This window comes from Juglans regia, chromosome 15 (assembly GCF_001411555.2).
Source record: "Juglans regia cultivar Chandler chromosome 15, Walnut 2.0, whole genome shotgun sequence".
Lineage (NCBI taxonomy): Eukaryota > Viridiplantae > Streptophyta > Magnoliopsida > Fagales > Juglandaceae > Juglans > Juglans regia.
In genome coordinates this window covers 16,790,739-16,805,979 of record NC_049915.1, presented here as the reverse complement: position 1 = coordinate 16,805,979, position 15,241 = coordinate 16,790,739, and the positions used below count along the sequence as shown (strand labels likewise).

The 15,241-nt window shown below is 38.0% G+C and overlaps 1 pseudogene; it reads left to right on the top strand.

The window, feature by feature from the left end:
- The first annotated feature begins 5,787 nt into the window (after positions 1 to 5,787).
- On the top strand, positions 5,788 to 11,987 carry LOC109020073 (annotated as a pseudogene).
- The last annotated feature ends 3,254 nt before the right edge of the window (positions 11,988 to 15,241 follow it).

The following is a 15,241-nucleotide window of genomic DNA, read 5'->3' as shown; positions in this document are numbered from 1 at the left end:
AGCTCCCTCCCTTCCATTATTCCAGGTGAATTTAGTCCCCTCATATCCTAGATCACTTAGGCCACAAGACTCCATTGCCTCCCTGAAACTTTCCATTTGGTTGTAAGGCCTTAAAGCTGCCCCTTGCTTCTCATGTTGATGTAAAACTTCATTAAAATCCCCAAAGCAGATCCAAGATCTATCTGTGTTAGGCTTAAGCAATCTCAACAACAGCCAACTACTCTCCCTTTGTGAGGTGGAAGGGTGTCCATAGAACCCAGCACCAGCAAATCCTCCTCGGTCTCATCCCTTTTAAAAGACAAAGATATATGGTGTTGAGAAAAAGTTTCTAGAGTAATATCATCAGTATTAGTTTCTTGAGTAGTATCATCAGTATTATTTCACAAAAAAACTAGTCCTCCACTAAGGACTTTACTCTCAACTACAAAACTTCTATCAAAACCTACTAAGTTTCTTACTTCTTCTACTTTCTTCCTACCACACTTGGTTTCCATTAGAAAAACCACTTTGGGACACTTAGGGCAGGTTTGGTAACCAAAACTAAATACAAAATTCTCATCTCATCATTACACATTTTTCAAATCTCCATACAAAATATAATAAACAATTCAACTTTTTCAAATCTCAATATACTTTTTTTAAATCCCAAAACAATAATAATATTAAAACATAATATTTTAAACTTCAAAATAAAACACAAAATTCTCATCTCACCTCCCAAACCTGTCCGTCTTCACCCAAAGATGAAGTTTCCGAACTGTACGAGAGTTTCCAAGCCCTCTACAGATCTAACTCAGGCCCATCATTGATGTTGGTGGAGCTGCACAGCAACCTCCACCAACCCAGTTTCATAACTGCAATTCTTCAACAATTCACCAATTTTCTATTTTTTACCAGTTTGGTCCAAATCAGACATCTGAGTATTCTCATCTCTTTTTTTGCTACTTAGAGACTCAACCTCAGGACCAATTGGAGAGTTACATTTTGCTACCCTAGCCCTTCCTTTCCATGTGGACCTTTTAGAATTAGGCCCTTTCATGGCAGGTTTTGTCTGGACAAAGTCAACAGTGACTCGAGATATGGTGAATGCAAACAAAACTGGATGATAATCTTCCAGTTCCATGTGGCCCTCATGATTGTCTTTAGTACCTCTTCTTCTTGGACCGCTTGATTGCCCTTGTGGATTCTTCCAATAGAACTGGCTTCTTGGATGTTTGTTTTCCCCTTATCACCTCTCTTAGCAGCCAATTGTACCCCCTGCCTCACTAGATCCTCCTATTTGATGGCCTGCTTTTGTGTAAACTCTCTCCTGTCATCCTTAGAACCCCTTACAACCTCAGTCATTTCTGCCTTAACCTCATCTCATCTACCACCACTAGCCTCTGTCTCTTGCCTCCATTGATACTGAGTAGATTTAGTTGCACCACCATACTTCCTATGATCAAAAATATTTGTGTTGATTGGTTGTGCTCGAAGCCAAGGTCCAAATTGTTGTTTGTTCACCCTTTCTCTTATCTGTTCATTCCTTGGCCTATTACATCCCTTCCCTTGATGGAATAATATACTACAGTGGAAGCAAAATGATTGTAATCTCTCATATTTAAAAGAAATCCAATATTGATGCCCTTTAAAGCTCAACCAACGACCTCTCAATAAAGGCTTATGGATATCAATAGCAACTCTCACTTTAAGATATCTTCCCATGCTGAACCATCAGATCAACATCTCCCCTGATAACATGTCCAAGAGTTTCACCAAACTAACTTCCCACTTCCTCAGTCATGGCTGCTAGAGGCAAATTATGTAGTTGAACCCAAAAAGGTTCAAATTTGAACTGTATGGAGTTAAGAAAATTAGATTTTGCCACTTCTTGTACTATCAATAAATTCCTATCAAAGAACCAAGGTCTCCCACTTAGCACCTTGTCTTTATCAAATAAGTGTTGGAATTCAATAAGGGATTTTTGATCCCCCAACTCCTTAAACCTTACCCATCCCACCACTCTCCATACTTGAGCCATGGTTTTCCTAAAGGCTTCATTGTTCAAGCCTTTTTCAGTCATAACTTTTCCAATTATACAATGTTTTCCACGAATTCCATCCTCCTTTACATAAGAAGCATGAAAAATTGAACTTTCTTCATTAGTCAAATTTAAGTTTTTCCCACTCTTTCAATAGATTTTCCTCTTCCACCGCCATAGCACTCTACTCTACACTCTCAGCGATGAGAGACTAAACCCCTTGCCGAAGGAAGGGAAACCGCCTTACTTTCCTCCAGAGGAAAATAGGACTCTACCCACCCAACTTTGTTAGAACATTTGATTTTTTTTAAAGCATAGTTTGATTATACAAATAAGATGAGATAAAAGTTAAGAGTTTAATAAAATATTATTGGAATATAATTTTTTAATATAATTTTTATTTTGAGATTTAAGAAAGTTGAATTATTTATTGTATTTTGTTTGGAAGTTCGAAAAAATTATAATGATTAGATGAAATGTGATGGTTTGTGAAAACAAATTAAACCTAAATATTAAAAGGGAAAAGCTCCCAACAGGACAGCTGAAAAACCATTTTTAATACAGGCCAATAAGATTCTGCCACGTAAGACATCCAATATATTTCTATCTACACTCAGATATACCAGATTACTTGTTTCTCTTCCCTCTCTTCTCTCTCTTTCTCCCTCCTCCACCCAATTTCAACTTCCCCCCCTCTATCTAATATACTCTTCTCTCTCTCTAAATTAAATAAATTCAGCACAGGGGTTGAGAAATAATAAAATTAATAACAACCCACCCACCTTAATATTATTCCTAGGCGAAAGAAGAATTGAATAAACTACTGCAAGGAACTCTTTGACAAAATGAAATCACTTTCAGACTCGTTCAAACATTTTAAAACAAAAATCACGATTTTCGAATGCGTAAAATGTCTCTGGAAATATCTTCATTGTCTTGCCTAGAAATAATGGAACGCCAGAATGACGATATTGCAGAGCCTGTACTTTTAACTCCTTTGAGATTCAACGCCATCCCGTCCATTTGATTTGTGAGGCAAACCTTCAAAGCAAAATATGCACTTGAGCTCTATTCGATGGTGTGGCAAGTTGCAATTTGGACAACCAGCTAGAGAGAATGTATTTTAAAGCAAGAGAGAGGGGGAGGTTGCAGTTGGGTGGGAAGGGAGAAGGAAAGCATTAAAAATTACTTAAAAATGAATTTGTGCTTAATTTGTTAAATAGAGAGAGAGAGAGAGAGAGAGAAAAGAGGGTATTTTAGAGAGAGAAAATATTGTAGAGAATGAACGTATTTTAGAGAGAGAGAGAGAGAGGAAGTTGCAATTGGGTGAGAGGGAGAAAGAGAAAAGAGGGAGGAGAGGAAAGAGAAGCAAATAATCTGGTATACTGAGTGTGGATATAAATTTATTAGGGTTCGATTTGGTCACATGATACAGATGAGATGTGTTTACATCTCATCTGTTGTACCGTACACTAGTTTTCCCTATCCAAATACACTATATTTCATCTCTAAATTTTAAAAATATTCACTAAAATAAACAGTAATGAACAGTAAACAGTACGTGAACAGTAACTGAATAGTGTGTAAACAATGAAAACTGATAGTGAATAGTTACAGCTAACAATGAATAGTTTGTGAATTGTGATATTTTCAGCTCTCTAATTAATAGTGGGAGCCACACATTTTTCAAATCAAAACTATTTTATCTCATCTCACTATCCAAACACACATTTTTTTACAAACTATTTCATCTCATCTTAACTCAAAAATTTCACTACTATTCAAAATATATCATCTCATCTGACCTGCGTAACCAAATGAAGCCTAGATGTTTTACATGACATAATTTTATCGTTAAAAATGGTTTTTCACTATCCTATTTGGAGCTTTTTCCATATATTTTTTTTAAAATTAGAAACCATTTTATTACTATGAACTAGAGATTACAGTAACTCATTGGTTACTACATGTTGAACACAAAGAGGGACTTCCTCAAGTTCATGCAAGTTCTCATTCAAGAGAAGAGCATTTTGTGCCAGAAGGTGGGATGCTTTGTTGCCTTCTCGCTTGGTGTGGGCTGCAGTCCAATCTGCAAATGAATTCAAAAGTTGTTTGGCATCCTTGATGATAAGGCCACCATAGCTCCAATCGGTTTGAGATGTATTCAATAAGTTGACAACCTGCATGGCGTCGCCCTCAATGATGAATTTTGTCACACCCACCTCTTTGCAGAAGATAGAGCTTATCAGCATTGCATAGGCCTCTCCTTGATAAGCACTCAGTTTCAGTCTCCTCTTAGCCTGGATGGTCCCAATGACCTACCCATGAGAGTCCCGTAAGATGCCACCAATACCAAGTAAGCCCTTTGCTTCATTGAGGGCGGCATCCCAATTCATTTTGTATATACTTGCAGGAGGTCATGTCCAATTGACAGCAACATGAACAGTAGTGCATGGCATTCCTAGGTCATTTATGTTTTGGCTCTGAGTGAATAGGTCCAAGTCCTTCTTAGTTGTGCTGATGATAAGGTTAGGGTGCATAAAACCTTTGCCATCAATGAAATCATTCCTTCTGGACCATAGAAGTCGTGTTATCATAGCAACCTCCAAAAGTAAATTTCCATGCAAGGCGGTGACTAAATGGTCCCAAATGCCTTTGAAAGAAGGGAGGGAAAAGCTCATTTTCTGAACTAGTTTACAGCCTTGGCTCCATACATCTTTAGCAGCCTCACAATTCTATAGGACATGTGCTGATGTTTCAATTTTAGATTGACAGACTGGACAGGTATTGTCTTGCACCACTTTCCTTTTCAGCAAGTTATCCATAGTAGGCAAGCTTTCATTGTAGGCCCTCCATACAAACATTCTTACTGCATTAGGGAGTGGAAGGGTCCAGATGCCTTTCCAAAAATTTGATTGCAAGCTGGTATGGGATGGCTCACCTTCTGATCTGGATTGTAGGTCTCTATGTAAGTGGTAGGTACTTTTTACAGAGAAGAGGTTGTTCTTTGTATAGTTCCACACCAGTTGGTCATCTCTATCATTTAGGCTGATAGGAATTGACATGATCAGCTCGACTTCATGAACTGAGAACAAATTGATCAATATTGGTTCCTTCCATTTCCTAGATTTAGAATCAATGAGATCCGAGACCAAAACCTGCACTGCATTCTCTTCTCTATTAGAATGAATTCTGAAGGTGTGAGGAGAAGGGATCACTGTTTTCAATTTCGTACCATACCGGCAGGTACGGCCAAAATTTTTCGTACCGGTCGCTAGGCCAGTACAGGTACTCCATACGTTTCGTACCGTCCCAAATACCGACCGTACCGGTCGTACCGACCGTACCGGTCGTACCGACTTCAATTTCGGCCTACATCGGCTTATATTTCGGCCGGAATCGGATGATTGACTCGAATTGGACCTAAACCAATGGGGATACTGGACATGCTACCTCGGGCTTTAGTTTGGTTGAGAAGGCTAGACGATGCTTCAGCACACATTATAACAAATAAGGGGATAAAAAGGTCCCCTTACCTAAGGTCTCATGTGGGGGATAAATGTAGAGTTTGGCTCTCTATTTATTAATAGAGAATAAGAAACTGAGGAAATACAATTCATGATGAGAGTTATCCATATGTCATTGAAGCCCATCTTAACCCTTATTGATTTCAGGAATGCCCACTCTACTCGGCTTTACTCATATTAAGCTTGAGTGTCATATAGGTAGCTTTGTCTGTCATCCGAGAGTTAACATAGCCCTCTAGGATATGAGAACTTTGAGGATTCTACGTGGAATTTTCCTACTTTCAAATAATTCACACCAAGAACAGCGGTTCTGCTGACTGTAAAGTCAACAGAACTGACGGGACAACTGAACATACACGCATATACGCTGACATCACCGGAACTTCCAGATGTCTTCTTCTTCTACTCCTTAATTGTTCGACATCAAAACGATGCATATCGCATCCCTGAAGCTCTTACTCTCTTTCCTCATTCTCTCCCTCGCCGCAAGACCATACATCATCGTTCTCTCTGAAGAGGACCTCAAGGAGTCCACCATCTCTTGCGATGAATCACCAGACTGGGACGAATTCGTCGATTTCGACTCACCCCATAAGTCCGAGGACGAGCTTGACCCCGGCTCCTGGCACTCGCTCTTCGATCCGGCTTCCTCTTCTGCCACCGGCTCATCCGATACGAGCTCGGAGCTCGAGGCGCTGTACATCTCCGGTGTGTCCAAGATGATCTCGGCGTCCAGCTCCGGAGACGCTCGGTTGATGCAGGAAGCGGCAGCGGAGATCGAGGCCGCCGCGTGTGAGGGCCACCCGCACTCGAGATCGGTGCTTGGGTTTCTTCACGGGATGGGGATGATGAGTGAGAGGAACAAGGCCAAGGCTTTTCTGTACCATCACTTTGCTGCCGAGGGAGGTAACATGCAGTCCAAGATGGCCCTCGCGTATTCCTACTCGCTTCAAGAAGTGAGTGCTCCTTTGCTATCAAAATCTCGCTTTCTTTTTTCAAATTTCTCTGTTTTTGTGATCATATATGCATTGGTGTACATATAGGGACTAGCTGAAAAAATTTATAATTTCGTGAATGAAAGTCCTAGGTTTTAGAAACTATGCTCGGTTTGGTTGTTGGTAAAAGTCAGGACCTCCATTTCAAAATCTTCCCATTTTGTGTTCTCTCTTCAATTGTTTTTACATGTATCATCATCTATCAAATTGAGTTGTGATGGTGGATTTTATATTTGGATGTGTGTGGACACAGCTCCTGATATTGTTTAAAAAAATATGTAAACTTTTCCAATCTAGCATATTTTTTTAAATTCAATTTTCATTTGATGTGTACGTGGCTAGGTTTGGATACCATAACCATCTCTTCTCATCTCATCATTATAATTTTTACAAATTTTTATATAAAATATAATAAACAATTTAACTTTTTCAAATTCTAAAATAATAATAATATTAAAAAAATATTTTAACAATATTTTATTTAACTTTTATCTCATCTTACTATCCAAACCCCACCGTAGTCTTCAAGTTAGGAAGGAAAATGATTAAGATTATGTTTAAATGTTGAGTTGAACTTAGTTGAGTTGAGTTATTTGTAAAGAGTAATGAGTTGAGTAATAGAGGGAGTTATGTGGGGCTCATCTAAACTGAGTTTAAAATGTATTTAGATGTTAAGACGAGTTTAGTACTTTTTATAAGAAATTGAAAAAGGTTGTGGGTCTCACATATAAAGATGTTTTAAGTTAAAAAGGTTGTGGGTCCCACGTGTAAGAAGGTTTTGAGTTGAGATGAGTTTAGTAATTTGAAAGTTGGGTGTTTGGATGTTAGGATCAGCTTAAAATTAGACTGAACTCATCAACTCAGCTAAGTTTGGGAACCAAACGCAGCCTAACTTAAAAGTCTATTACAATTCTTTATTAAATAAAGGGTATTTTTGTAAAATTAAAATTCATTTTAGACAAGTGGCATGCTTGCACTAGAGAAACTGCTTGATTGTAAAAGAGTTGTACGACAGTTGTAGGCATATCTTTACCCAATAAGGAAATGGTAAAGGAAACTTCATTGTTAGCTCTATAATTGGTTCCAACAACGAATTTAGCTATATCCTCAAAGATATGTGAATTTAGCTCTTGAAATGGTTTTGTAAGTTCATAAGGTATGACTGTTCTTGTTTTCTGATTATTTGCAGATGTATGAAAACTCAACTAAACTGTATGCTGAGTAAGCAGAAGTAGCTGTAAATAGTTTATGGGTTTTGAAAGATTTTCCTGTCATTGCACCAGTCAGGATCCACCATGGGGCCGAGGAGAATATGGAGGTCCTGAGGAAGTCCAGAGGAGAGGATAATGAGGTTATAGAGATATTGGAATATCAGGCACTGCAAGGTGGGCACACTGGAGCCATGTACAAAATTGGTCTTTTTTACTATGTTGGGCTGAAAGGGTTGAAGCGTGACCATGCCAAGGCAATACCCTGGTTTCTGAAGGCTGTGGAAAAGGGGGAACCAAGGTCAATGGAGCTTCTTGGAGAGATATATGCTCGGGGAGTTGGGGTTGAAAGGAACTACAGGAAAGCACTTGAATTGCTTACCCTTGCATCCAGACATCCACTTTATTCGGCTTATAATGGAATGGGGTATATGTATATCAAAGGCTATGGAGTTGCCAACAAGAATTACACCAAAGTAAGATTATATCTGTTTTCTGCAAACTTATATGCTGAAGCTTTTTGTGTTTGGATAGACTGTGGATTATGGACTGACTAGCTTAACCTGGCCCCAGCCATCCCTTTTTTCTCTACTTCTGTTATGTCTTTCTCTGTGCTGATCTGTTTCTCTACTTTATTATGATATGAATGAGATTATTCCCTTGGCACTACTTCCCTCAATTCTTGTTGTTTGTGGTAATCAGTAACCTTCAGTATCATCAATTAGTGATGCTTGAAAGTGAAAAGCAGAATTATTGGAACGATATTGTTTTGAACTGTTGATGTGTTTACTCTGTATCTGTTCAAGAATTTAAATTACCGTATTGTTAATGCTAACATTTTTCTGATAAGTCAGTCAATTTTTCTACAACCTTGGTACACAATGTATATAAGAGAAAGGAATTAGTAAAGAAGGTAGAAAACTAGAAGACTTTATATAATTGGAGTAGCCAATACTATTCTTAGCCAACATCGATATGTAGAGTGCTTTTAACATTGTGTTTCTTAGCTCAACCACCATCTTGCAATCGTTAAAATTCTTAGCATTGTTTTCCTTCCAAATATACCACATTAAACATAAAGGAACCATGCACCAAACTTGCATTGAGCTACATTTTTACTTTGCAAGCTAACTATTCTACTTCTCATTGGGACATCACCCTAGCTACACCAAATAGATGGAAAGTCAAGGCCCCCCCATTGATGTAACAAAAGAGGTCAATGATTTCCCGCTCTTCATACACATATAGCACCAATCCATCACTATGAAACTTCTTTTTCTCAATTATCCATTGTCAAAATCTTCATAGGTTAGTTGCTCCTGCAAAGAATGCCACCCTCGATGGAGCATTGCTCTGCCAAAGGCATTTCCAAGAAAAAGGAGCACCTACGGGATGCAGCACGCATGATAAAAGTTTGAACCTCAAAAACTTTCCTTTTCTGAAGGGGACTGTCACCAGATCTTATACTCACTACTGCTTCCCGACCTCAAGGTGTTTAAAAGGTTTTAGAAAGAAGAGATCAACTCCACTTCTCAATCCTGCACTAGTCTAGTAAAAGTGATGTTTGCATTGTCTAGAATCATTGAAAAACTCCCAATAGTAATCTCCCATTGAAGCAACCTAACGAAATTATGATCATTGCACCATATATCATGCCAAAATTGATCTTAGACCCATTGCCCATCTTGAATCAGATTATGGAAGCATTTGTTGGCTATAAGGACTGGATCTGGAATCTGTCTCCCCATGATGAAAGCACTTTTAGTTTTAAAGATGATCTTTTCGAATGTCGATTTCTTCATATTGGCTAGCCTAGTAGGGTGAAAATCCTTGATCCCACGGCCCCTTTTATTGGGTATGAGAGCTATAAGATAGCATTGAGAAATTTTCGACACTCCCTCTTGTACGTAATTTAAAAAAAAAATATTCATCAAATCAACTTTTTGGCCTCCTCCAATCCAGTTGTGAAATCCAAAATAACTAGGGTGAAACAGATTTCTGGTTTTGATAGGTAGAAGATCCTTGAGCAGATTGTGATACCGACAGTAGAGGTCCAAAGGCCGAAGATTAGAATCCTAATCTGGAAGAGACCAACTGGTAACAGGATTAAATTTAATGTCGATTGTTGTTGTTTTGGAAGCCTGGGTCCTTGTGGTAGTGGAGGTGTGCTGAGGAATGCAAGAGGGCCGTTCTTGGTGGCTTTTTCAGCTTTCTATGGGGAAGTTACAAACACGGGCTGAGATGAGAACCATTCTGGATGGAATTCAGATCTGCATTCGGCTAAACAACTTGGAGGTTGATTTGGAATCAGACTAACTGGTGGTGGTTAGATGGGTGCTAGAACAAGGCTGCTGTCTCTGGTTTTTTAGAGAGTTGTGGGATCAGATCCCCGATATCAGAGGGTATGCAACTTCTCAGCTCGCCATGTCTTTTGGAAAGTTAACCAAGTTGCGGATCACTTGCCCAAATTAGTAGCACTAGGAGAAACTCTACCACAAAATATGCGAGGTGCTTTGGTACTAGATAGAGCTGGACTTCTGTACATTCGATGCAAATGAATTTCTTATTGTATAGGAATAAGGTTTTTATAATGGTTTTTTGCACCTTGGTTTTGCGTGTTTATGATGTAACCCCCAAGGTGGATTGTAGCCACGGTATTCCTCCATCATAAATGAGGGCTATTGATAAAATTCTAAAAAAAAACATCCATCTCTGGTGTCATGTCATCATATGTAGTGGTAAGTCAGGGATGGGAGGCATTGTGGCCTGTTTTCGTAACCACCATTGCACCCATACCTGGGCATGACCCTGAGATGTCTTTTGCCCAATCGCTTGCTCCATCTAAGAGAATTGTAGAGTTTTGGTTAATTGGTATGGGCATTTATCAAATTTTTCAAAACATGCAGCCCATCAGTACTGTTGGATTACTTCTACTTTAAGCATTGTCTTACTTTTCCTCACTCTTGACGAATATTTTATTTCTTTTTCTTCACCTCTGTATAGTGTATACTCAAGTTTTTTTAGTTCTATGGGTTGGTAATTTCAGAGTATGTGTCACAAACTAATCATTTTCATTACAGGCAAAAGAGTACTTTGAGAAGGCTGCTAATGATGAGGATGCTGGTGGCTTGTATAACCTAGGAGTAATGTATCTAAAAGGTATTGGAGTAAAGAAGGATTCGAGGAGAGCCTATTCCTCTTTTATTCAGGCTGCTAATGCGGGTCACCAAAAGGCATTCTACCAGCTCGCAAAGATGGTTCATACCGGTGTGGGGCTTAAGAAGAACCTTCCAATGGTAAAATCCTGCCTTTTATTTATGTTTTCTTCATTTGGTTTGTGTTTATATTTCACAGACGACATAATATATGTACATTGCAACTAAGCCCTTTTTCTGTACCTTATTTTTTTTTTCATTTTTAATTCTGTTAACAGCTTGTCTCTTTCAGTTTGGTGATTTGCTTGCTCAGTCCCCTTAGAAAACCCATATGATAAGCTGACTTCATGCAAGCTTATGTCGGGATCGGTTTGTTGTAAGTTGTTAAGATGCCCAAAACTTATACATCTACCAATCAATAACCGAGCTTCTTTGATTTCAGGCAACTGCTTTATACAAATTAGTTGCAGAACAGGGACCATGGAGTTCTTTATCTAGATGGGCATTCGAATCATACTTAAAAGGTGATGTGGGTAAGGCATTCCTCTTATATGCAAGGATGGCTGAGCTGGGGTATGAGGTGGCACAGACCAATGCTGCATGGATACTTGACAACTATGGGGAACGTAGCATGTGCATGGGAGAATCTGGGTTCTGCACAGATGCATAAAGGCATCTGCTTGCACATTCTTTGTGGTGGCAAGCTTCCAAGCAGGGTTATGACCATGCAGCTGAGCAAGCAGACAACTCAACCTCTTGTCAATGCCCAGAAACTTGTTCTACTTAGCAATGCAAAGAGTACAGCTTCCCATAAATAAGAAGAAAAGGAGCAAAGGCAGATTCTGATTCTCAATTCTCATATGCCAAGTTACTTCATCAATTTAAGTCTTCGTATTATAAAATGGTGTAAAGGTCTTGTTCAAATAGAGTTCTTGGACTAGGTCTGTATAAGGGGTACCAAGAAAAAAATCCACTTTGATTATATATCCTGGAAAAGATGAAACATGAACGGTGAATCAAGATTCTGGAAACCAGATAGGAGAAGAAATTGAAAATTATGCAAATGAACGTTTAAGTAGAAATATTCAAATGTTCACTGGAAATGTTGACTAGCATAGCCATCATTATAAGATTAAGAAACTTAAACAACTTAATTATCAAAAACAGTTATCTTAACAAAACCTAATGAAAAGAATTTAGTTCTGCACCTCAGTACAGATTTAGTGGGTTTGTAGCAAAACAACAAACCCTCTAGCAGCTCAAATATATCTTAGGCCTCGTTCACTTTTACAAAAAATTTCATCTCATCTCATTTAATTATTATAATTTTTTCAAATTTTCACACAAAATAAAATAAATAATTCAACTTTTTTAAATTTTAAAATAAAAATAATATTAAAAAAATATATTTTAACAATATTTTATCTCAACTTTTAACTTTTATCTCATCTTATTTGCAAAAACAAATAAGGCCTCAGTTTCCATTCATATAGCAAGCCTATCCATGGTACATTCCAGGATATATAAATAAAATAAAATAAAAAAACAATACTTCGGCAATGGAACTAAATCTTACTTACAATTTTTCTTTTAAAGGGAACTATAGTGATCATTTCCATTATAACAAATCTGAAATACATGGAGGAGATTTCTCCATGATAACAATTACATCGGAAATGGTTAATACTTCTTTTGCCAAGATATGTGCTATTACATTGATATTTCTTCTAACATGAAGAACCTCCCACTTGGCAAAACTCCTTAGATTTTCCTTTGCTTCAGTTGCAAACATCCCTGCACTATCCAAGCACTATCTTCATTCTTCAAAACCTTAATGATCTAAAGGGAGTCACCTTTAATTATAACCTTTCCTAGTCCCAATTCTAAACCAAAAATTGTTGCTTGAAGTGCCCCATAAGCTTCAGCCAGTAATGGATTTGGGAAAAGGCTCTTGTTCTTTCTCATGGTAGTAATAACCTTTCCTTCATAATCTCGAACAACAACCCCTATGCCAATTCTAGTGTAAGCCTTATCTACTGTAGCATCCCAGTTTAGTTTGTAGGTATTCAAAGGAAGGGGTTCCCACTTATCCAATGTACTGCTTCCTGGCCCTGAGGTATCAGTCTTCTGCTCCTCCACTTCATGTAGCAGCTGCAAGGTTTGATGAGCATCCCTCACCACTTTGTTGGGATGGTTAAATTCTTTATTGAAAATAAGTTCATTCCTTCTCAACCAAATCTTCCTGGCTACCACTGCAAATTCATGCATCAGTTTAATATCCATAGAGCTCGACATTGTCTCTAATAGTTCCAGCAGATTCCTGTGAGAGAAGTGACTCTTTTGGAGCCTTTTTAAACATTGACTCCATACATCCTAAGCAGATTCACACTCCCACATTGCATGAACAACAGTCACTTTTACATTGGAACATATAGGACACTTTGAATGCTCCACTATTTTCCTCTTAAACAAATTAGCTTGTGTTAGTGATGCTTCAAGGCAAGCTCTCCAAAGGAAGACCTTATTCCGTGGGGTTATCTTTAATTTCCAAATAAGCTGTCACACCCTTTGAAAACTATTGATGCTCGAAGCTTGACCCTTTGCTACCAATAGCAATTCCTTTTGCATATGGTAGGCACTCTTTACAGTGAAAAGGCCATTAGAGGTGCCTTTCCAAATTAGTTTATCAGAGCTATTGGAGGAGCTAATAGGAATCTATGCTATCATCTCTGCTTCTTCCTTTGCAAAAATCTTGTCCACCAAATCAATTCTCCATTTCTTTTCACTTGCATCAATCAAATCCTGGACTTTGGCCTTACTATTTAGTATCAAAACAGGACTCTGAAGCTTGGATGGTGCAGCTTTGGAAGCCATTTGTCATCCTATATACTGACCTTATCACCAGTGCCTATTCTCCAATAAGTTCCTGCTTCAATTAAATGTATGGCTGCCAAAATACTCATCCATATATAAAAAGGCTTTTGTCCTAACTAGCATTCAGAAAAGAAGACTTGAGAGGCTAGAGATTGAGGGTGTTGAATCAGTCTCCAACCTTGTTTAGCAAGCATGGCAAGATTGGAACTCTCCAAATCTTTAAACCTCATACCTCCTGTTGATTTAGCCTTCCCCATGGTACTCCATGAAACCCAGTGGATTTTCTTCTCAATCTCTTGTTGGCCCATCAAAATTTTGCATTACACTGTTTATACTTCAAAGCAATCTACTTGGCAGCTTAAAAACACTCATGTTATATGTTGGGAGGGTTTGCACTACTGCTTTAATAAAAATTTCATTTCCAACTTGAGATAGTGTTTTCACCTTACGACTATTGATCCTCATTTTCACTTTATCCAAAATACTTCTAAAAGACTATTCTCGAGCTCTACCCTCCATTGTTGGCAATTTAAGGTATTTCTCATATGGCATTGTTGATCTCACACCAGCAATACTTAGAATGAAATCTTGAGTTTATTGAGCTATGATTTTACTAAAGTAGATCGAGGTCTTTTTTGAGTTCAGTCTTTGTCCTGAGGCTTCTTCAAACTTTTAATAGGCTAAAAAACCTGCTCCACTCAATCAAATTAGCCTTGCAAAAGAAAAAAAAAAAAACCTTAGTGAGTCTAAATTTGTCTCTTGCAAAAGGAACCCCAGTAATTAAACCTTTTTCTTCTGCTTTTCTTATTATTGTGCTCAATGCCTCAGCACATAGAATAAAAAGGTAAGGTGATAGAGAATCACCTTGCCTAATACCCATTGATGGTTTGGCTTGAAAGATCTTTGGGGGACCCCATTAACCAATATAGAATATGACACTGATTCTATACATTTCATCACTAAATTAACCCATCTTGGATCAAAGCCCATTATGTTCATCACTGATCCGAGAAACCTTCATTCAATCATGTCGTATGCCTTGCTCATATCAAGTTTTAATGCCATACACCCTTCTTTTCCAGCCATTTTGCACTTTATGGTTTGCATAATCTTACTTACATATTGGAGGGAAGAAGAAGTCTCAAAAAATTAATTTGATCTTATCTGTCATAGAAACCAAACATAGGATCGATTCAAACTTGCAAGTTGACAAATTCCATAGTGAGAAATCGAAGGAGATTTTACTATGATCTTGCTGATCTTCAGAGGTTCCTGAAATTCCTGTGGCCCACTCTTTATATATAAAGTTAACATGCATTGTATTGATCTAAGATTCTAAACCATGCAAGAGACATTAATTACTTACAAATTAAGGGCGATAAATACGAGTTGCATAGGAAATTCTGAGCTCTATTGACATTGAGAGAACAACAATTATTTAAGAGAACTTAGCTCAATTCAA